The 24571-nt window shown below is 41.3% G+C and overlaps 1 protein-coding gene and 1 long non-coding RNA gene across 7 annotated transcripts in view; one reads left to right on the top strand and one right to left on the bottom strand.

Moving 5' to 3' along the window:
• Nucleotides 1-20566, bottom strand: part of DAG1 (dystroglycan 1) — an 87847-nt gene extending 67281 nt beyond the window's left edge. The window contains exon 1 of one of the 4 annotated variants that reach the window (XM_072650992.1): nt 20362-20566. The gene's annotated coding sequence lies outside the window, so the exon portion shown is untranslated. The other 3 variants (XM_072651001.1, XM_072651008.1, XM_072651010.1) reach the window with 3 other exon arrangements.
• The window catches only part of LOC140532496 (uncharacterized), a 58365-nt gene continuing 54358 nt past the window's right edge, over nt 20565-24571 (top strand). For 2 of the 3 annotated variants that reach the window (XR_011976544.1, XR_011976545.1), the window contains exon 1: nt 20565-22255. This is a non-coding gene — a long non-coding RNA (uncharacterized lncRNA). The remainder of the gene's footprint in view (nt 22256-24571) is intronic. The other variant, XR_011976546.1, reaches the window with a different exon arrangement.

A 24571-nucleotide genomic window follows, 5' to 3' on the forward strand; every position in this document is an offset into this window, starting at 1 on the left:
TAACTATGGGTTCCTAATCTAAAACTCTATCTACAATATATGTGGATATATGTGTGTATACATACACACACATATGTATATACGTAGAATATAAAACATACACATGCTGTATACAATTCAAACACAGACGAGATAAGAGCAATCTCATTTCCTTCCTCTAGATACAACATAAAAGCTTACATACTTTCATGGGTTTACCGAGCAGTACCCAGCAGTGCTCTCCCCAGCATATTTATCTAGAAAGGTCAAAAATCTCCCTGACTTGGGAATTTTTTACATTCCCCTCCCTAAAGTTCAGCAGAAATTTAGGCTCAAATAAGTAAAAACTGGGGGTGGGGCTGCGGAGCTCAACCATATTGTTTCTTTTTTTAACCAGATTTATGATTTTATCTGTGTAGAGAGCTCCCAATAAGAACTACTAATGCCAACAAGCATCTGCTCTGCAACACTGTCTTAAAGAGAAGAGTAGGGTCAACTGGCTTGCCAGGACCATGCAGACACAGGAGGTAAGGAAGATAGGACTTAAACCTAGGTCTTCCTGACTCTACTGTGTAACACTGTACCTCTGATATTCATACAGATCTGGACAATGATGACAGGAAAGTAAAAAATATGAACTGATTCAGCTTCAGAGCCATAACTCATCGCAACAGTGAACTCAAGATGCTCGTTTACATTTAGAGTGAAGCTGTGAGAGACTGATCCATGCAACAATTCTGTCTTAAACTTGGGCAACAAGTTCTTGCACCTGATCCAGTTTACCACAGAGCATCATGAAAGTCTAGTGCCAATCTCACAGTGGTATGCTGTCTGTGAATAATGATCTGCTGTGAGGCAGACTTGCAAATACATCCACAGGAAGGGCTTGGAGAACTGAACACTAGCATGTGCTATATACGAGATAACACACCATAACATCTTCCTCCTCAACATGCCAATGTAATAAACTACAGTGGAACGTTGAGGTGTCACCAACTGGCTTAGAGAGGTGCTAAGAGCCAACGCCAGTGGCAAGTATACATACACACTAGACTTCAGCCATTTGGTTCCTCTATAAATGGAAAGAGGTTAAATGAGATCTCTCTGGTCCCTCCAAGCTCACATTCTACAACTTTAGGAGACAATCTGAAAATACAAGGTGTCTCTGAAAAGGAAGCTTTTAATTTCTTTCAATCCAAAGGCTCTAAAACATAAAGCCTTTCAGCAAAAGTCCTACTCATTCTACTGTTCCCTTGGTCCACTCACTCTAAGCCAAATGGAAGCTATTAACACTTTTCAGACAGAGAAGGTATAAGTCCTGCAAAAGTTCCATCTATTTCGTCTTCCTGCTTCTGGACAGCTCAATCAGTGCCCCAGAGAGAAAAGCAGGAAAGGCTTCTCACAAAGCTGTTGGAGAAAAATGAGGGAAGAAACAATAATCACCATCATGGACTTCTGCAGCTGAAGGGAAGTTTAGAGGTTATCTAAATACAATTCTCCTTTTACATAAGGTGAAAATGAAAAATTACTATGACTACTATAGCTAGTATTTATATAGCACCTACTATATGCTAGGCATCCTGATAAGCACTTTATAAATAATATCTGATTTTATCCTCACAACAACCCTGGGAGGTTATTATCATCCCCATTTCACAGACGAGAAAACTGAGAAAGAGGTTAAATGATTGCCTGAGGTTACATTTGAACTCAAGTCTTTCCAAAGCTAAGAAAAGTGACTTTTTTCAAGGTAATAGCTATTTAATTGTAGAATCATGATTTAAAAAACCCAAGTTTTTAATGTTCTGTCCATTTCTCCCACAATGTTCTTAATAAAAAGACAGAAGTTAGAAAAACAAAGAAAGGAAAAATAATGTCCTTTCTAACTCTAAATCCTACTACACTATAAAGGAATGGAATGGAGAAAAATGAGAAACAGAAGGAAACTTTAGGGATTAAAAAAAGAATGGGGGAAATCAGACAAAAAGAATGAAAAGAATTAAAAAATTAAGTTGCAAAGAAGAGAGAATGGAAGACAGGTGTCAAGGAAAACCACATGTTATCAAAATTAGGCCACCTGCTTAACACTGTGCCATGAACTGCTTTCAATGAAAATTTTCATTTCTTTTACGTCCAGGCCCAATCCAAGCAGCCATCTCCCAACTGTATCATTGACTTGAAGTTAAAAGTTAAAACGTCACAACTTGGGCTTCCTGGAGGACTGGTTTGACCAGAATCGGATCTCCATTCTGCTCCAGAGAACTAGGAGTTGGAGAGTTGAAGAATCTCCAAGGTTCCCATCTATTTTTGTCTGAGAGGCAGTGTACTGTACAAGAAAGGCTGTCAGACCATGTCTTGTATATGATCTGAGGAGTAAACTTCCAAGCCAGCATGCCCAGGCTCTACCACTGGCAATGTCACTAACTCCCTGAGTGACCATAGACAAATCTCTTAATATCTATGAGCCTCAGTCTCCTTAAACACCTATATGAATGCCAACTATTATTACTGATGTTCTTTCCTCTGCCCTAGGGGCAGCTGCACGGCACAGTGAATATACAGCACCATAAGCAAGGGTGGGGAACCTGTAGCCTTGAGGCCACATGTGGCTGCTGCCCTCTGACTGAATCCAAACTTCACAGAACAAATCCCCTTTAAATTAATAAACACCCAAACAAATTAATTAAAGGATTTGTCCATATGTTAGCTTTGGGTCTTAGAAAATCATTACAACATAAAAACTTAAGTTGTAATTGCTTCCCAACATTCTGACCATACATTTTATTGGGCAAGAGGGTCCTCCGAGCCCGGAGGATGTCCCTAAAAATGACCCCTCACAGATATTCCTCCCGTCCCCAGGGTCTACTGCTATCATCTAGATGGAACTACCCAAGACAAGACTGCTGAAAGTGGTTTCCCAAAGAAATACCATTAATCAATGACAGAAAACAGACCAAAGCACAAGCTATATTTAGCAGCAACCCAAGGAGTCTCTATGAAGAGCTAAACATTTAAATTCAAGTGAATAAAATACCTTATTGATCCTGGTGGCGTTGCACCTTTAAAATAAAATCTTTTAAAGAAAAAAGATATAGAGATATGCTGAAAAATAACACCAGCAATAGGTTGCAACTCGATTTTACACAAGCCAGATCTGAGGAAAATGTATTGCTTACATTCAGATCAATATGGTAGTGCAAAGGATCACAATCAATCAGTACATGGCTATACAGACCAGACATTCTCCAACATTTTTTAAGCCAAAAAGTTAGTCTTCCTTCATTTCTGTCTCATGTTTTCTCTTCTCACTCATCTAATCTAAATCCCCTAATTCCAAAGCTAGATAAGAAAGAGTACTGGCCTAGAGTTAGGGAAGAGTAAAAGAAGCCTGTGGTCACCTTTGCCAGGCTACAGTGGAGAGAATACACCATCCACGAGGGCAGCCTCTTCAAGAGCACCTCTGTCAAAGAAATTAAATATTTACTGAACTACTACATGCAAGGCAAATAAGTTTTTAAGGGATCCTCTTAAAATACCTCATCAGCACCTCCCCCACACAACTGTAAAAAAGTCATAGTGAAGTTAAGCCCAAACTTCAATTATTGTATTTTTGCTTTGCAAAGATACATAGACTTCACTTTTAAAAACACAAAAACTTTTTCCAAAGTGAATTCTCATAAAATACTAGTGATTAAGTAAACTCCTCCTTTTCCTTAGAGGCTCGCTTTCTAGATTTAAACTATAGATATGCTGTCAAGTGTTTTCCAAAAAAAACATTTAGTTCAGCAAGCAGCTACTTTTGAGTCCATTCAAACCACATAACTATTTCCCCTTCAGTGGGGTATCTTCACTAGCAAATACTTTAAGTCAAAAATGGCAATGGCATCAAACAGTTAGTACAGCTAAATAATCTTGCAACAAAGTCTCTACATGATCTCTACTATCTCCTAGCTCAAAGGGGACCAAAATGTACCGGCTTCCCCTTCTGGCAAAGTACCTTAAGGGCTTTAAGAGATGTGTGATAAAAAAACATTTCCAAGTTTGATGATTTCCAAAAAAAGCCTTCTTAGGAAAAATTCACCAGCAATAGGGCATGCGTACAAAGTAAGTCTATTCTGGCCACCTTGACTACACTACATATCCTACACAAAGGAAGTGCAGTAAACACGTGGCAAAGCAGAGGTAAAAGAGGATTCAAGTCAACCTCCTGTTGCCTTTTTCTTGGTTATGTGACCTGGCTGCTGCCCATGCAAATCAGATAAGGGAGACCAAAATAAAAATACAGATGACTTTTCCCCTGCTGTTTTACTGTTTCCCTCCGTTTTTTTAAACCACCCTGTATTTATTTTGTATTGTATATACACTTATATATACATCCTATTGGGACACAAGCTCAGGGGCAGTGATTGCTTCATTTTTATTTTTGTGTACCTACTGCCTGCTACATAGTAAGAGCTTAATAAATGTAAACTGACCGACTGGGTTTAGAGTCAAAGGATGTGGATTCAAACACTGCCTCTTTCACTTATTTGTGTGACCTTGGAAAAATCTCTTCCTGAATCTGGGCCTCAGTTTCCTCATCTGCAAAATGACAGGGTCAGATTTTATCTATATGGTCCCTTCTAGCTATAGACTCTATGAAATACTTCTCAAACCACGAAGACTAAAAAAGACACCACCATATAAACCAATATTCTGGTAATTCTCCCCGCCCATGATGGTGGGATCTTTGTCACCTAAAACGCCAAAATCAGCGTTCATATCTCAGGACTGTTCGGCTCAGAAAAAAGGAAAATAACAAATATTGGAGGGACTATGGGAAAACAGGCACTTTAAAACATTGTTGGTAGAGGTGTAAATTAGTATAGCCATTCTGGAGAGCAATTTGAAACTATACCCAAGTCACTATATTGTGCATGTCCTATGACCCAGCAATAAACCCCAAAGACTTCAACAAAGAGGAAAAGGGCATACATGTACAAAAATATTTCTTGTAGTGGCAAAAAACTAGAAGGACACCCATTCTTGTAGTGGCAAAAAACTAGAATAACACATTATGTTATATAATGTAATGAAAAACTATTGAACCTTAAGAAATGACAAATGAATTTCAGAGAAAGTAACCTGGGGAGAGTTGTCTGAAATGCTGATTTATGCAGTTCTAACCCTAACAACACAACAAGGTAAAGACAAACTCTTAAAGAGTTAAAATTAACGCAAGGACCAGCCAAGACTCCGGAACACCAATGACTGATGAACTCAAAGTACAGGACAATATTCATATCTGAACACAGCTATGTGGGAATTTGTTTTGCTTGACTATGTATACTTAATATAAGGGTTTTATTTTTCTTTCAATTTGGGGGAGAATGGAGCACAGGAATTACCAAAATGGTGGAGGGGGTTTTTTAAAAATCTGGCTATTGAAGTAGTTTTCTTAACTGATGGGAGTGGGCTCAATGCTCACTTCCAGCTCTACATCTATGACCTTATGACAACATTGCCTCCATCAGTCATTCCTTACCCTCACCACATGACCAAGCTACTTCTCTCTCAGACCACATTTTAGTAACCTATAGTTAACATTATGTTAAATATTTACCTGATCAACCTTACGTTTTTCCTTCACTTCTTAGACTTAAATTAAAAAGTAGAAAACATTTTCAGACAAAAATCCAATGTATAAACAACACTGACTACACCTTCTCTCACACCCTAAGCTGTCCTACATACAGTTGTTGCTCATCATCCATTCTGGAAGAGAGCCAATGACATCAGGAGGGTGAGACCAGTGCAGACACCAACCTCACACTCTCCTCCAGTCATCATGATCCAGTGAACCTGAAGAGTGAAATCAAAATAATTCTGGTTCCCCACAGTCACTTCCAGACACTCCCTTTACTTCCATCGCTCAGCAACCTCTTCTCCTTTGGAGTCCATTCCAACAAAACATTCTATCCGCCCCAGATTACCAAGGCTTTGTTTTACAAACCTTCAGGGCGTTCTCCTTTCCTAAGGAGTTCAGCACCAGACTCACCATTTTCCTCTCAACTCCGAATTTAGTTACTGGAGACTAATTTCCATGAAGATAGTCCCTCAAACTCTCTAACATCCCGAGCTGTACATCTTCATTCCACTTCAGCCACACATAGAGATGACCACATATTAAATCTCACCATTACTCACAAGGGGTTCAACTTCCTAAATAAAAAACTTTAAAAGAAATAAATAAGTGATGAATAAATAATAAACAAAAAAACATTCTTCTATCCGGCCACAGTCTCCTGTCATTCCACCTCTATGCCTCATCGCTTCTAAACCTCTCAATTACTCTCATGGAGACCTACAGTCCCTCCACTCCACCATGTCATAATCATCATTTCCCCTAGACACCTCAAAGTCTTTTGTTTTTCCAAGCTAAACATCTTCAGGTCTTTTAAGTCCCATAACAACATGGTCACTGTCATCTTCCTAGATGTGCTTCAGCTTGTTACTGCCCCTTCTAATATGTGGCCCCCAAAATATATTACAGAACTCTAGATGCAGTCTGACCTGAAAACGGTGTTCTACAGCAGGGTCATCTCTTTTCTTGTTCTGTACCTCACATTTCTATTAAAATACTCCTAAGATTACATTAACTCTTTTGGCTTCTGTATTACCAAACTGACTCAAATTGGGCTTAATACCTACTAGAATTCCTATTAGCTTAGTTAATTTCCCTGGGAAGTGTGAAGGTGTCTTGGTTTTGTAGCACTGATACTATACTATTGGGTACTACTGTAATTCCTCTTTATACACTCTTCCCCCAAATTCCCCAACAGGCCCTGTAAAATCCCCCTCATACAGCGGGAGGGAGGAGAAGGGGTGAAAGGAACGATGTGAATATCCACACAGGAGCTCCCTTCAAACTTCCAAATCTCCCATTTTCTCAGCCAAAACTCCTGTGACTGCTGACTGACTCCACACCAGTCACACATAAGGATGACTAGACCTCACCGTGACCTACAAGCGCTCCATTTCTTTAAAAACAACAACAAAAATCTCATATTCTTCTATTCCATCTTTCCCCTTATGCCTCAAGCCACCTAAACCTTCCTCAGGGAGATGTGTCTTTCTGTGTTTCCTGTTTCTTAGGACATTCCCCCTAATCTGACTGACTCTGCGACTCCTCAAACAACAGTTAGCTGTTTCAAATCTATATTGTCTTCTGCTCTTAAATTCCTTGGCCCCCTGTTCTGTCACTGCTCTCTTGCCAAACCTCTGCCCTAGATTATTCTTACTGTACTCTTTCACTCCTAAAAAGCCTCTGAATGCAGCTAAGCAAAGTCTCACAACTAAAATTCAAGTTATCTAACACCAACTGGGCCCTCACTACAACAAAGCAGCACCAGTGCAGGAGTCAGGAGGACCTGAGTTCAAATGTCACCTCAGACACTTGACACTCACTAGCTGTGTGACTTAACCCCAACTGCCTCATCCTGGGTCATCTCCAGTCATCCTGATGAATATCTGGTCACTGGATTCAGATGGCTCTGGAGGAGAAGTGAGGCTGGTGACATGCACAGCCCTCACTCACTCAAAACAAAGTCAAGTGCAAGTCATGTCATCATTTCTCTGATGTCATGGTCTTCTTCAGCAAAGATAGACAAACACGCACACTGTAATAAGGCAGTATTTTTGTTCCTCCCTATTTGATAGCCCTATTCGGAGGTGGGGAATCTGAGGAGTTGAGGCCACATGTGGCCCTCTAGATTCTCAAGTGCAGCCCTTTGAATCCAAACTTTACAGAGCAAATTCCCTTAATAAAAGGTTCCCCACCCCTGGCCTATATCAATCCCCACAGAAGCTATCCCAAGCCTCTTCCCTCCATTCTTCTTGTCCCTTTTACCTGAGCAGCTTCCCTTTTACTTTGAGAAAACTGAAACTACCCAACACAAGGTCCCCCTTCTCATCTTCTCTATCTAGCCAATAGACAGCAAAACCCCTTGACTTCATCTCCCATTCTCTTTTCTTCAATCTCTAACAAAAAGGTAGTCCTTCTTTTTGACAAGGTAACTCTTCTATGTGGGCACTTCCACTAAAAATAAGGGTTTTATTTTTCTTTCAATTTGGGAGAGAATGGAGGGCAGGAACTAGCAATGGGAAAACCAAAATGGTGGAGGGGGTTTTAAAAAAATCTGTCTAAGTAGTTTTTCTAAACTTCCATCCCCTTCCATCTCTTTTAGCAGTTGCATTCTCAGTCATTCTTCCTTTCTTTCTAATCTTCAACCTCTTACTACCTATGAATTCCTTCCCTGCTTTCAGACATGACCAGGCCTCCACAAGACCCTATCCACTGAAGCCATATCTCATGTGTTCCTTTCCTCTGTCAAACTCCTGGAAAAACTTCCCACCTCTATTTCCTCTCCTCTCACTTCTCAACCCAACAATTGCACTTCTGACTTCTCAATTGAAACTGCTCTGTCCAAAGTTACCAGTTACTTTGTTTTGTTTTTTTTTTTTTGGTCTAGGTCTCCCTCATTTGCCCTGGCTGAAACAATCCCACTGCTGATCAGACTCTGTTTCAGACCTGGGCTGGTTAGCCCCTATTTAGGCAGCCTGGTGGTTCAACTCCCAGGCACTCAGTATACTAGTGCTGAACTTACTATGGTCCTCAGGTCAACTTTATCCCTATCATAGCTCGTAACCGCCAAGCTCAAATGTTATATTTTCTCTCTATTAGCAGGTATCACAGGCATGTACACTATTAGCAGGTATCACAGGCATGTACAACGCATCTGACACCAGCGATCTCTCAATGACAATCTGTTGACTGCTTCCTTATTCCTAGATACTGTCTCCTCTCAGGGCTTTTCAATACAACTCTCTCCTGGTTCTCCTTTTACTTGTTTGACTACTACTCTGTCTCTTCCCAAGCTGTGCCATTTTCACCTAAACAGTACTTCTCATATCATAGCTTTTCTCTCCACTTACATACTTACCATCTAGGCAGAAGCCCCCATGGAAACAATTATCTCATTGCTCTCCATGCCTCAGATCGCTCTCCTTCGTCTAGCCCATCCTATACACTGTGATCAACCATGTGACTTCCTCTACTTAACTGCGTCTATGTGGCTTCCTACTGCCTCTAGAAAAAAAAAACAACTTTTTTTACCTTCTAATATGACCCATACTATCTGGTCCCACCCTATCTTTCCAGTCCCTTCTTCCCAAACAGTGACTATGATTCAAGCTGTCTTTCTCTCTGTTCTTACACTCTACACTCCCTCTCTTTTCTCCATGCTTCTGCATTGACCATCATCCACATGCCTGGAAGTACTCCCTCATTACCTCCTGGTCTCATAAAACAGCCCTCTCCTCCATCAAGAGAGAAACCAAACATCCACCTTTCTGCTTCATCTTTCCTTATCACCCCCAATTACTAGTGCTCTCTCCCAAACTGCCTTGTATTTAACTACTTTGAGTATACTTTCGTTTATTCATGTTGTTACTGCTATACGTATTTACATACGTATTTTTCTCCCCCGTTAGAATTCAAACCCTTTTTGGACAGGGATTATTACATTCTTGGTACTCATCCCCAGCACTTTACAATGCCCAACATACAGTAAAAGCCTAGGTACTGACTTATTTGTTACAAAGATTGTATTTTTTTTTCATTTTATCAGAAAAGAAACTAGTAATAATGCTGTCCAAAAAGAGAGGGTCAATGAAGCATTTTTTAAAAGGCACACAGAAAGAACAGACTTTCAGAGAAACACACTCAGAACAGCTTTGAAAGTAATATGCTGAATTTATTATGTACTTTTTTTAAAAAATAAAGCAAGCTGTACATAATAGAAATTTTAGTTTCACATAATCTTTCTGTTCTACTTTGTATATGGGAAAATGTATGTTTTTTGATGTTGGTTAAGTTCAGATTTTTAAAATTCCCTCCTGTTTGTGACCCTTCTAACAAAATATTAGCATAGTTTTTTAAGTAACAAAAGTAACAGACTTTGCTGTACAAATGCACGGGAAAAGTTAGAGAGATCAACAATCTAGTCTGTGTCTAAGTTTAGTGGATGCTATTTTTAGCTCTTTAATTCGCAACTTTCTCCTAGTCACCTCCCAGAAAATTTCTCCTCAGGCAATTAAACTGTCTCACCACTGCTACAAGCTGTATAAACAGAAGGACTATTCTTCAGTTGTGCCATAACTAAGAGCTGGACTAATTTAACGACTCTTCTCCAAATTTCCTCTGTTCAGTAGAGAGCTGTCATTTTCCTTAGATGATCTAACTAGTACTAAGCTACAGAAGTGAGAAACTCCCTCTGACTTATAGTACGGAAGAAGTGCCTGAGGTTCAAGGGAGGTTTATGAAGCGTCAGAGATAAGGTTCAAACCTAGATCTTCCCCTAAGTCCAGTACTCTTGTTGACTACCTATATCGTATGATCTACCTCTAAAGGGAGGGTGGTCAAGCAATATATAGTAAAGAGTAAAAACCAGGTGAGTGAGTCTCAATAACTAATCAAAGATGCAAACACAAAGGTTACTTAGCACTCCAAAGATTTTATGTAGCAGGCACACCACAGTGGGTTACAAATTAACTTTTACACCTTCCACTTACACAATATTTGGACATCATCCATCTTCTTAATCTACAATTCATTTACTGGTAACTAGTGGCATGGAAAAATTTCTGGATTTCAAGTCAGAGGATGACCTTATATCAAATACCAGTTCTGCCATCAATGAAGGAGTTGAACTAGGTAATCTATAAGGTCTAGTCCAACTCATATATGATTATGACAGCATGATATATTACTGAATAATTTTTCTTGGCAAAAAAAATATAAACAGCAATGGAATTATTTGTATTTTATACTGTCTTTTTTGGGCAAAAATTTCTTTTTACATAATGAAATTAATCTATATACCTATATATAACTAGATATTTGTCTATTATATATTTATATACAATTATATATGTGTGTTCATCCTTTGTTGCCGAAGAAGACCATGCCATCAGAGAAATGATGACATGACTTGCAACTTGACTTTGTTTTGAGTGAGGGAGGGCTACAATTATATATATTCTATATATCAATATATGGCTGGTTACAAACTCATACCTTATCTAGAGTTTTAAGAAATAACCAATTTCCACTTGCCTTCAATTTTTTAATGGTACAATAACTTCTATTTAATTCACTTATCTTTTTGGAATGTCATGTGCGGTATGGCATATGGGTCCGAACCTATTTTGTGCCAAGCTGCTATCCAGTTTTCCAACAGGTTCTTGTAAAATAAAAGAGTTCTTTTCCTAAGACTCATTGTTAAACTATCATGCTTGGGAAAACTGGTAGTTTTGCATGAAAAGGATTTATTTACATACCTCATACCACAGATCTCAGTGAATTCCATCAGAAATACATAAAAACACCCAATTTTAAATGGAAGAAAATAAAATCATGTATTTTTATCTCAAATGTGAAGGAGATGTGTTTGATTACATAAAATAAATTTCTAAACAAAAATAATCTAATTTAAAGGAAAATAAGACTGGGAAAAATGCAGCAAATATGACAAATTGAAAACCTGACATCTAATATATGGTACTTCTATAAACTGACAGTTAATTTCAAGTTCATAATAGACAAGCCATCAAAAGACAGGAAGAAATACAAGTTGTTAACAGTCACTTGAAATATGTTCAATCTCACGTATCTTCAAAGGGATATAATTTAAAATAACTTGGAGTTACTTCATACTAATATATAATAATATAATATAAAAAATAACAAAAAGCAGTAAAATTCAAGGGCTACTGTTAAAGGGCTGTAGAAAAACAAATCCTCACAAATGTAATCGAACACAATTACGCTGTAAGAAACGATGGAAGAGATGGTTTCAGAAAAGCCTTGGAAGACTTGTATGAACTGATACGGAGTAAAATGAGCAGAACCAGGAAAGCAGTCTGTAATATAACACCAACACTATAAAAAAGAATAATTTTAAAAGGTTTAATAACGTTGATCAACTTGAGTGATAAACCAGGACTCTAGGGGTTGTTGCTGTTCAGTTTTCAGTCATATCTGACTCTTCATGACCTCATTTGGGGTTTTCTTGGCAAAGACACTGAAATGGTTTGCCATTTCCTTCTCCAGTTCATTTTACAGATGAAGAAACTGAGGAAAACAGGGTTAAATGACTCATCCAGGGTCACACAGCTAGTACATGTCTGAGGCCAGATTTGAACTCAAGAAGATGAGTGTCTCCCTGACTCCAGGCTCAGTTCTCTATCCACTACACCACCTAGCTGCCCCTGATTCTATTGCACTGGTGCTGATAATAAAGAACGCTACTCATTACTGACGGAGAATTGATGCAGAACAATATGGAGAACAAGACATATCTTTAGGACATGGTCAATATAGGGATTTATTTTGTTTTACATTATTTGTTATTAGGGAGATATTTTTCCCTGAAAGGGGAGAGGAACAAGGAGGTGAGGGTGAAAAAAAAATGCTTTACAATTTTAATTTGATTGAAAATATTTTTTAATTAAAAAAGAAAAGCAGGCACTTCTTCATTACTGATGGAACTAAAAACTTGTAAAAAAAAAAAATTAAGGATACACACAGTATTAGCTGTATACAGTGCTGCAAAAAACTAGAAACAAATTTAATGTTAAACTGGAGAATGATCTTTGCATATCTGACACCCCAAATGTACAAATTTAATCTCCTATCTCTCCTGAGCCCAAGGTCTACATCACCAACTGCTTACTGAACGTCTCCATTTAGGTTTCCCATACACATACCAAGCTCAACATGTCCAAAATGAAACTCATGATCTTCTCTCACTCCCTTACAAACACACGAACACAAACACACAGACACATCTTCCTAACTTCCCTATTTTTGCTAATGATACCCCAATCCTTTGCAGGCTTACAATCTACATGTCATTCTCAACTCTTCCTCTCGTTTTCTGTGCCCCATCCCTCCACATTCTATCAGTTGCCTAAATCTTTTTGAGTCCACTTCCACATTTCATACATCTGTTCCCTTCACTCAGAAAACATGTTCACTAACCTAGTTCTGGTCCTCATCACTTCCTACCTGGACCACCAGCCTCCCTGCTTCTAGTATTTCCCCTCTCCAATCTATCCTCCATATATCTGCCAAAGTGATTTTTAAATTTTATTAATTTGTAACTTTTGTTTTTTACATCTCTTTCTCTTGCTGAATATTCTTCCTTCCTTCAACCCTCCCAGAAAATTATCCTTTATAAAAAAATAGAAAGGATAAAAAGCAGTTCAAAATAAAAAGCTAATCCATCAAATTCAATAGAATATGTAATGTTCCACATCTCATATCTGCCAAAAAAAAAAAAAAAAAAGGGAAAGGAGGTACATTCCTCATTTCTCTTCTTTGCAGTTAAAGTTGATTTTTATAATTACACAGCATTTACTTTCAATCTGTCTTTTTTATTCTTTTCATTTACATTGCTAAAGTACTGCGTACAGTGATTTCCTAGTTATTCTTGCTTTGTATCAATTCATATATGTCTTTACTCATCTCTCTATATTCTTCATATTCAGTAACTGCAGGGCAATACAACTCAAAGTGATATTTCTGAAGCACAAGGTCTGAAGATATCCTGCTCCCTTGCTTCATGGGCTCCTTATTGCCTCTAGGATAAAATGCTAACTCTGCCTGCATTTAATGGCCTACCTTTATACTGACCTCATAGTACCTCTTTTGGAGTACTCTAGGGTTCAATCAAACTGGAAATTTGTTGTTCTCTCAAAATGACCATCCATCTCCCACCACTGTACCTTTGTACAAATTGTCCCTGAGCCTGGAACGCTTCTCTCCTCCTATCTACTTCCCTTCAAGCCTCACTTCAAGGGCCACCTTCCGAAAGAAGCCCTTCCTTACTCTCTATCCTCCACCCCACAACACACATGGTTTTCAGTGCTCTTCCCAATCCCAAAATTTACTCTGTAAGATATTTATTTACTTACAGCTACTTCAGTCAATTTATTAAGTGCCAGGCAACGCCAAACGCTGAGGACATAAAAGGAAAGGAGAAAAAATCCCACAGTTTGTCTTTGTATCTGTAGCACCTATCATGGCACCTAGCATGGAGTTGGTACTTATTAAGTGCTTTTTCAAATGAACTGGTTAGGTAAATTGTGGCATATTAATATAATGGAATACAACAATGCAGGTAATACCAGGCATGAAGAATAAAAAGCAACACTGAACAACCTTTATGAAACAATGTCATAATCACAACTAGATACATACTAATTACATAAGAAATGAGAATAGATCAAGGACACGGATACAGGATTAGAAAAAACGTCACTTATATATTGAAATCAATTCATTCAAATGAATTATTTGACACTGACATTTGAATGTCAATAATTACAAGGCAGGTGCAACTAGTTGTACTTATGTTTATTAACGTTACAATAAATTATTTCTTTTTTAAAGACTTCTTTCCCTAGTACTTCAGGTCCTTAGGCTTATCAAAGACGGGACTGCCCTACTTTTTCTTCTTTTAACAGGTGCTTCATCTAATCTGTTCCACTGGTCTACTTTTCCATTCTTTTATCTAATTGCAAATAGTACTGAAAAAATACTGCTTCACAATATAAATTGAAATCTGGTCATATCAAATCTTCATTTCTACTTTATTAACTTATTTTCCCATATAGTTTTGATATTTTGTTCTTCCACACAAATTTCATTATTTCCTCTAATTCTATAAGGGAATTTGATTGATGTATAATTAAAATGTAAATGTGAGTAGTAATGTTATTTTCTATTGTATTGGCAAGGCCTATCAATGAACACTGACTGTCTCACCTCATTTAGGTCTTCCTTTATTTCTGATTACTATGTAATTGATTTATACAAGACCTGTGTGTACCTTGGTAAGTTAACTCAAGATAGTTACTTTAAAAAAAAAGTCACTCCTTCCCTTCTGGGTTTGTGTTAGTAATGTATAGAAATGCTCATGATCTGGGACTTGTTATGCATCTTACCACTTTGCCAAAGCAATTACTTTAATTTTTGTTGATTCTCTAGGGTTTTCCAAGTATGCTATTATATCATAGGTTGAAAGATAATTTTGCCTCCTTTCTGATAATGCATAGTCCCTTAATTTTTATCTGATACTGCTACAGTTAGCATTTTTAGTATTTTATTGAATAACTAGTAAAAACGGGGCTCCTTGCTTCTAATTCTTTCAAGGTAAAAACTATTTAAATGTAGAGTTGCAAGCACTATCTGGTGCAATAACTCTTAAAATGTTTTGCTTAACTGTTTTCAGAAATTATACCCTGTGGGATATTCAATCAAGGAGTAGATTGAGTTCTTATAAGATATTCTGAAAAAAAAATCTATCAACATTCAATATATTTTATGAATAACTAAGCCAGTAAATGGCATGCTTTCTCCTAGGTTGAGAAGTACTTCAAAAATGCAAGCAAATGTCTGTAGATTATGAAGTATAAATATCCTTACATGGGTAGAAAAATCAATTCTGCATACTGTACGGTCAGAATCAGACCCTTTGCAGAAATAAAATGTTTAAGAACAGCTTTCTCCAGCTTTGAACTATTACTGAGACTTCTAATAAACATTTTTACACCAATTGTTAGAACGCAATTTTGAAACTGATTATTGCTTTCTTACAGTCTTTTATACTGTATGCAGGAAGAAATTCCGACACCTCCAGGAATCTAAGGGCAAATTCCAATACATTGTACCAAGTACAATTACCAACACAAGCTAAGCATTGGCTGATTATTTCTCTGAATAATATGCAGCATTCCAAATGCTTCCACTTACTACTGGGCTGTTTCCCAACTGGCACACTACCCTATATTTAGGATGCAATAGTGCAATGACGAGCAGCAACAAAAATGAATCAGTGGTTTCATATGCGTAGAATGGCAGCGGACACTGAGATGGATTTAAACATAAAATAAGAATCTAAGCACCCCTTAAAAGAGAGAAAAAGTGGGATGCCTGTGGAAGGAATCTTGTTAAAAAAAATGATAGCTATGCCTTGTTTTATAATAGGTGTCAGCCTTTTAATAGATGTCACCTTTCCCTGAAAAATTGTGCACTACAAATAACTTCTGAAATTGTAGATATACTGGAGAAGTTTGATATTTAAAGAAATCTCACAATTAATGCTTTTTGTGAAGTGAATAAACATATGTCCCCCCAATTTTATTTTGTGTAAATCAATTTTCATAATTCTGAACTTCTTAAATCAGAGTATACTTGTACTCTACACAAAGCAGAGAAATAAAAAAAAGTTTACTGAGAGGTACTCCTTGCATTTTCCAATACAATCCTACTTCAAAAACACTTAGCTAAAACAGGAACTAAAATCCACTGGGAAGGGTAAAGGATGATAGTGTGAATGCCTATTGCCAGGCTAGAACTTTTCTGAAGAATGCTACTTAATCCCCTGCCCACACAAGGGAGTCAAACTATTCCACTAAATTATCAAAGGTCACTAGAAAGGAGATATGTTTTATACTGAAGACTTGGCAGATAAAAACCAAGACCAAAAATTAGGGTGAAAAACTTCAGAGATACAAAAGTAATTCAAAGTATATTCAACATAGTAGAATTTTTTTTTTAATTACTAGTTCGGAACGGTCAACTTCAAAACAAAACTTGAATACTTGTCTTTATTACCACTCGCTCAGAAAGGCAGTCATACACTCTTTCTTTCCAGGCAGGAATAATATACTCAGGCAAAATTGTAATCTTTTGAAAATTAATTTGTATTTAACATTCAAGCATCTAGTAGGAATTAAGTCACATAAATTTCATTCAATAAGTAACTGGGGAAGCAAATCTGGCTTCACAAATTCAATATATTGTGAGCTTGTTTCCATATTTCATCCAACTATAATCTCCCAGAAGCTTAAAAAGTTTGATTGACTCTGCATCTTATTATAAAGGCTGACGCTGCCAATATGACCCCACGAGTATCCAAAACTGAAAACCACATACTGAATTCTAGCTATTAAGACTAACTTCAGACTTCTACGCATTTTAAAAATGAACAATTAAAAAATATTGTATTGTGAAAGTGTTGTTACCTGAACAGCACTGAGTTTAGAAATTAAACAAAATGAGGGAAACTGAAGAAAAGAAAACGACAGGGGTCTAAAAGTTTTCTCCAAAACTCCAAACTACATCTCCAAACTTATCTACTACTACTCCCTAACAGGAACCCTCTGCTCCAGTCAAACTGGTTCCGTAGACATGCCATGCATATCCCACCTCCTTACCTTTGTTCAATGCTCCCCTGGAATGCCATTCACTCCTCCCTCCCCTGCAGTTTTCTACATTTTACCCAATGAAGATCCAGTTCAGGTCCTACCTCTTTCCTTACTTAGGTGCCATTTATGCATTTTATGTTACCATTCTCTCTCCCCAACCAGAAAACAAACCACTTGAGGGAAGAAGCAATGTTATATGATACTCTGTACCCTACAGCACCTAATACATAGTTGGCACCCAAACTTTAGCTGTAGATTTTTATTCTGGAGGAATGCAGGCTCATGCCAGAAGGCAGTTCATTAAAGGAAGTGTTCCCCTACCTTTAGGGGATGAAAACTACTATTTATATATATAATATGAATATAATACTATTACATTTCCCCAAAGCGTTGATATCACTGAAGGGGTGGGATTATTACTGAGAAGAGAAGGGTAAAACAAAGTTTTAAAATGTCATGGGTAAAATCCTGCCCTATTACCTATAAACTTAAAATTATCCCAAATTCTACCTCTCCCACCCACCTTCCAACCACACACCACACATCTGGCCCCTAGGGAATTATTCAATACTACAAAGCACTGTAAATGCAAAAACAGTTCTAGGCCTCAAGGAATTCTACTAGTGGGTAATCATGAGCCTGGAGAGAGGAGTAGGATGTCTTTACATCTCCCCACTTTCTTCTCTACACCCCTTCCACCACTAAAAAAGTCTCCCTAGCACTACCTTCAGAAAACCCAACATTAATAGAATACCCTATCATTGGTTGAAAGTTAAGAGCAAAAGTTGGAACCCAAATTTCAGCAAACAAATATCAAACAGGAAAAAACAGAGGCATATTTAACTTTGCCTTAACAGGGATAAACATATTAATATGCCCTGAGATTATGAAAAAGAAAAACAGAATAAAATGTGAGTTATTTCAAAGCAGAAGCAACCCACTTGGAAAAAAGATTGAGAATTTAAAAATCATCAAACTACCTGAAAGCCATGACCAAGCAAATTATCCAAGACTGCCCACAATTGTCCAAGACTGCAGGGCAGCATCCAGTGGGCTGAAGATTTTAGGTTGGATATAAACAAGATCCTTCATTATCACTGCAACTGAGTTGCCAAGGGAAACTTTGGAATTTCTTTTTCTTGGGAACGTATTCCACACTGTCTGGAGTAATTCAGAAATATCCCAGATAGGAAGAAACTACTTCTGATGATCTGTCCAAGTACCCTTCCCCCACTATCTTTCCCAAGCCAATAATTTTAAATGCTGCCACTTACCTCAGTTCAGGCATAGTGTCTGTCCCTGATTTTAGGAAAGGTGGTGGACGCTTTGCAAACTTTCAACTCTACTGTCAGCAAGCTGCTGCTGTTTTCAGAGTAGCGCAGACCTGCAGGTAACTGACAGAAAGACTACCAACAGCGTTTCACAATTCCTATCAAATGTTTATTGTGTAAACATTGTTTCTACTCCTACCCACCTTCATGTGCATGCCTGGAATATTCTCCAACTTCCACTTAATACAACACAGCCCTCCCCTTTGATTTCCTGGCAGGAATCTGTCCCCTGTTTGCTTTGAGTATACTGCATCATAAGTCCACTTTCTCATTCCTAAAAATTAACTTAGTCTCATTCAAGTTCTTCAAGAGTCAAAGAATACACTGAACAGGTCAGAATATCTGTCCTTCTAAAACACACCACTCTGAAGGAGCCTAGGGTACAAGGAAAACCCTAACACAAGATCCAAACTCCAGACACCCACAAGACACCTGGAAAATGGCCACAAGCACCTTTTTGTCTCATAAACAGAAAGAATGGAGAGAGTGAGAAAGAGAGAAGAAGAGACGGAGGGAAAGAGGAAAAGAAGGCAGGCAGACAGCCCAGGGCCTTCGCAGGAATCGCCCCCACTGCCCTCCGCGGAGCAGCGAGGCAGGGGGCCTCGGGGACCCAGCTCCGAACACGTCACTAAACCAGACCCTTTCGAGTTTAAGGCATCGGCACACAACGCAGCCATCACAACCGCCCAAAACTTCTCCACGTCGGGAGACGTTCGGGAACTAAAATGGCAGAAGGGGTCCCTAAGCCCGGAGCCCGGCCTCACCTTCGGGTCCGCCCCGGACCTGCAGGGACCTGGCGGAGCGCCCTACCTGTCAGACCCGGCACCCCAGCCTCGCTCTTCCCCCGCGGCAGCCGGGCCTGCCGTTGGAAGCTGGGCTGTCCTCGGGGAAGCCTCCCGGATCACCCGAACTCCGGGGCAAGGACGACCAGGTACCGGCTCCGGAAGGAGCCTGGGCGCGGGCCGGGGCCTCCCGCCTCCCTCCTCCCCCGGGGAAGCAGCCTCCGCGGCCACAAATCCACACGCAGGTTTCCCCGCTTCCCCTTCCCTCACCCAGCTGCCAACCCGCCCCCGAACAGGGCCGGGGGGCCGCCCGGCGGCACCCAGCACGCCCACAGGCCCCGGCAGCTCCCGCGCGGGGAAGGCCCCGGCCCCGCACCCGCACCCGGGCCGACCTCGGCCCCGCGGCCTGCTTCGCCGCCGCCGCCTCCGTGCCAGCCCCAGCCCGGCGGCCGCAGAGGGCGCCTGTTGTGGCCGGCCCGGGCCCCGCGGCAGCCCCCTCTGCCCTGCACGCCCACACCCGCGGCAGCTGCCGCCCCCCAGGCCCCGACCCCCGGGCCGAAGGGAATGCAGGCGGAGCGCGAGGGGAAGGCAGCGCCTCCCCCCGCAGCCGCCGGCCCGGGCCCGCCCGCCCGCCGGTGCAGAGCAAGGACACGGGCGGGCCCGGGCGGGCGCAGGCCTCGCTCGCACCCCGGCCCCGGCCCGCTCCACAGCAGCAGGTGTTAGGCGGGGAGCCAAGGCCGGGGGAGGGGGAGGGGCACGGCCGGGCGGGCCCAGGGCCCGGAGCCGCCAGGCGGCCGAAGGCGGAGGGCGTGACTCACCCCCGAGCGCCGCCGGCAGCGGCAGGTGCCGACACTCGCTCCCCGGGGCCCCGGCGCTACGCCGCCGCCGCCGCCGCGCGCGCAGCCCGAGCCCGAGAAGCGCGAGAGCCGCGCCGCAGCCTCCGCGCGAGCACGTACCGGGGAAAGGCGGGGGCGGGGCGGCCCGGAGCCTAGCAACCCCGGGTGACACGCGAGCACCGCAGCCAATCCCCGCGGCCGAACGGCACCCGCGGCGGCGCCCGCACGATCCCTCCGCGGAACCCCGACGCTTCTGCCTGCATTTCTCAGCCCGCAGCCGGCCCGAACCCTCCCTGCGAGCCCCGCCCACCGCCCCGCTCCGCCTCGCTCATTGGCCGGGCACGCCCACTCTGTCCCCGGGCGGTCCCGCCCAGCCAATCTGAGCTCCTCCCCCTCCCAAGCCCTACCCGCCCGAGACACGCCCCTTTCTGCACATGGATCGAGGACACGCCCTGTTTCAGATTTGGCTACACCTCCGACACGCCCCGCTCTGCACGTGCCCTCTGGGACCCCCTGGGTACTCCCAGGCGTTAGCCTGGGCACGTCCTCACCGTACCCTCCAGCCTGCTTCAAACCCAATCAGGTCAACCTGAGTCCTGGTTTATAACCCTGGCTGTGGAGACTGCCAAATCAAATGCCCCCTCCTCCAGGAAGCCTCCCCCGAAACCTGTCTGCAGTGACCCTAACCCTCCAATATCACATAGCACAGTCCTACACTTCCCTGATGTACTCATGCTATGTTTGTGTTAGGCTGTGGATTTCCCGTGGGACCGAACAACAGAAAGTCAATCGACAAGTATTTATAAACACCTACTATGTGCCAAGTACTTTGCTAGGAGATGGGGATGAAAACAAGTAGGAGGAGTCAATAATTATCCATATAAATAGATACGAAACATAAAATACAAGGAAATGGGGGGAGGGGAAGCGTTGGCAGCTGGGAGAATCAGGAAAACCTCAAGCAGGAGGTCAGTCCTGAACTGAGCTGGAACGGAGGCTAGAAATTCTAAGTATAAAGAGAACCAAGGCACAGAGAACACAGTGCAAGAAGATGGAATGTCCTCTGGAGCAGCAAGAAGCCAGTTTGAATCAGAGGGCATGGTGGGTTGGGAAGGAGTATGGGATGTATAATAAGTCTGGAAAGGTGGGATGGGGTAGGATAGCCCTAGGGAGAAAGAAGATGGAAAAGTTGTCGTTTGACTTGCTTTAGAAGGGAAAGGTAAGAATTCCACAGACAGACATTTCAGGCAGAAGGAATGATGTCAGCAAACGAAGAGAAAGTGGATATGTTCAGGAAGACAAAGAATCAGCCAGTTTGGCTGGAGCATAGAGTACATAGGAACAAAGCTAGAGAAGTCGGGTGGTGCCAGATCATGGAGGAACCAGAATGCCAAACATTCAAAAATTTAAACTTTACTCAGTAGGCAAGTGACTGGAATAGATCTGTGGCTAAGAAAACTTGCGCTGGGAGACTGGAGAGGAGAGAGAATAGGGGAGGGAAAGCTTGTAAAGGGGTTATTAACAGTAGTCCAGGTGGGTGGCAGTGAGGCCCTGGATCAGTATAATAGTAATGAACGTAAAGAGGAAGACTGGAAAAGATCTCATGGAGGTAGAATGCAAAGGGACTCAATGTTATTATTCAGTGTGTATAACTCTTCATAATCCCATTTGGGGTTTTCTTGGCAAAGGTATTACAGTGGTTTGCCATTTCGTTCTTCAGCTCATTCTCCTTCAGAGGAGGAACTGAGGGGAACAGAGTTAAGTAACTTGCCCTGAGTCATACAGCTAATCAGTATCTGAGGTCAAATTTGAACTCAAGTTTTACTGACTTCCGGCCTGGCAGTCCATCCATTTCACCACCTAGCTGCCCAGCTTCAGTTCAAAAAGCATTAAGTGCCTACTATTCATCCAGCCTTTTGCTAAGTGCTGGAAATGAAACAACAAAGCAGTTCCTGTACTCAAGGAGATTGTGCTCTCCTGGTGTTGGGAGAGGGGCAGTACAACATGTACATTGGTAAGTAATTACGAGATTTATACAAAATGAATACCCACTAATTGGGGAGGGGGGGAGAGATAACAACTTGAGAAATCAGGAAAGGCCCCTTCCTAATAGAAGGTAGTCCTGGAACTGAATCTTTCCAGTACGTAAGGATTCCAAGAGGTGGAGGTAAAGAGGGAGAAATATTCCATGCAAAGACAAAGACACAGGAAATGGAATGTAGTTTATGAAGAACAACAAACAGACCAGTTGAGCTGGAACATAGAGAATTTGAGGGGGAGTGATGTGTAACCAGCCTGGACAGATTGGCTGGAGCCAGATTGTAAAGGGCTTTAAATGCCAAACAGAAGAATGTGCAGTTTATCCTTGGGGCAATAGGGAGCTATTAAAACGTCTTAATCAGGACAGTAACAGGGTCAGACTAGTGCTTTAAGATTTCAGGTTTGGCAGCTGTGAAGAAGAGGGATTGGAAAGCAAAGAGTCTGGATTCAAGGAAATCCATTAGGAGGTTGGTTCAGTTGTCCAAGTTACAGGTGATGTGAGCTGAACCGAGGTGGTTGTGGTATATGAGCAGAGAGAAGAGGATGGATGTCGGGGAGGTTGTGGAGAGGGAATCAACCAAACTTGGTGACTAAGGGTTGGAGTTGGAAGAGACCTGAGTGAGAGTGAAGAACCAAGGATGTCCAACAACTGGAAAAATAATGATGTATTTGGCAGATCTAGGGATATTAGGGGAAAAAGTGAATTTAGGAAGACCGATAATGAGTTGTTTTGAAGATGTTTAGTTTGACTAGGCTATGGCACACCTAAGTAAAGAGTCTTCAGCCGGCCATTGGAGATAGCCAAATGGAGCTCAGAAGAGAGATTATAATTGAATATGTAGATCCGAGAGTCAACTACTAGATGAGAGTTGAATGCATGGGAGCTGATGAGATTACAGAGAGGAAAAATGTAGGAAAAAAAAAAAGAAGAGGGGCAGGACCTTCCCTGTCTTTTATAAATTTTATACCTCTTCAGAAGAACATTTCTCTGTACGTGACATTGAAGTGGTCTGGGAAGATCCCCACCCTGGTCCCAACCATCCAATAAAATAAGCTCCAAAGACTGCGAAATCAGGAAATGTCCACTTCGTTTTGTTCCATCCAAATAGCCAAAACATTTGCTGGAACGGAAACATTTATTTTAGTGAACTAAGAGGAATGTACTAGGCTTCTGGGATTTAAGAGGAATACTGGCAATGAAGCATTCTATTAGAAAATCTCTTGAAGAGATCCCCCAGAGTACATACAGAGACGTACTTGCCTATTGAAATATCTCCCTTCTGTTAAAGCCTTACCTAGGTATCACCTATTTGCTCCACCAAGTTTTATGGTCAGTCAGTCAAGAACCATTTATTAAGCACTTTTTAATTTATTATTTCTTATTATTTTCTTTATTTATGAAGCACTAATGATGTGCCAGGAACGGTGCCTGGGGACTTGGATCCTCCTTCAAGGACCTCAGTTTCTAAAGAGGGAACCGACATGCGAATCTCTAGGTTTATACAGTGTAGATAGAAAGTAATCTCAGAGGCGAGGGGCAGACCTGGGACAAGAGCTTGAAGTGAGGAGGGAGAGCATTCCAGGCATGGGAGGACAGCCCCTGCACAGGCCCACAGGCAGGTACAAGGGACAGCAGCCCCTGGGAACTGGATTGTAGAGTGGGTGGAGGGATGTAAAGTATAGGAAGACTGGAAAGGTGGGAAAGGGCTACAAAGGTCACTGAGCTCTGCCAGCCCCAGCTGGGATGAGGGGGCAAGAATCACCACACTGAGACAACTCTTTAAGCCTGTAGACTACAAACAGATGCTGATCTATACTTATATTGGGGTTCACTTAATCAGAACACTTAGTAGGGAGATATCACAGTCTTCAAGTTGGTTAACAGGTGGGGAATCACGTGGGAAAAGGATTCGATTCATTCTGCTTGGCACCAGGAGGAACAAAGGCTGGAAGGTGTAGAAAACAGATTGAACTCAGTGTAAGGAAATACTTCCTAACCATTAAAGTTTTTTGTAGATATAGGTCAGCTAAATGGTACAGTAGATAGAGCCCTAGGCCTGAAGTCCAGAAAATTGGGGCTCACAAATCTTACTTTAGACTCTTACTACCCTGACCAAGTCACTTACCCCTGTTTGCCTCAGTTTCCTCATATAAACTGGAGAAAGAAATGGTAAACCATTCCAGTGTCTCTGCCAAGAAAACCCCAAACGGATTCACGAAGAGTCTGACAAAAACTGAAACAACTGGAGGTCAAGATGAGAATGTTTGGGGAGTTTTTTCGACTGGATTA

The sequence above is a fragment of the Notamacropus eugenii genome, chromosome 1 (assembly GCF_028372415.1).
Source record: "Notamacropus eugenii isolate mMacEug1 chromosome 1, mMacEug1.pri_v2, whole genome shotgun sequence".
In the NCBI taxonomy this organism is placed as follows: domain Eukaryota; kingdom Metazoa; phylum Chordata; class Mammalia; order Diprotodontia; family Macropodidae; genus Notamacropus; species Notamacropus eugenii.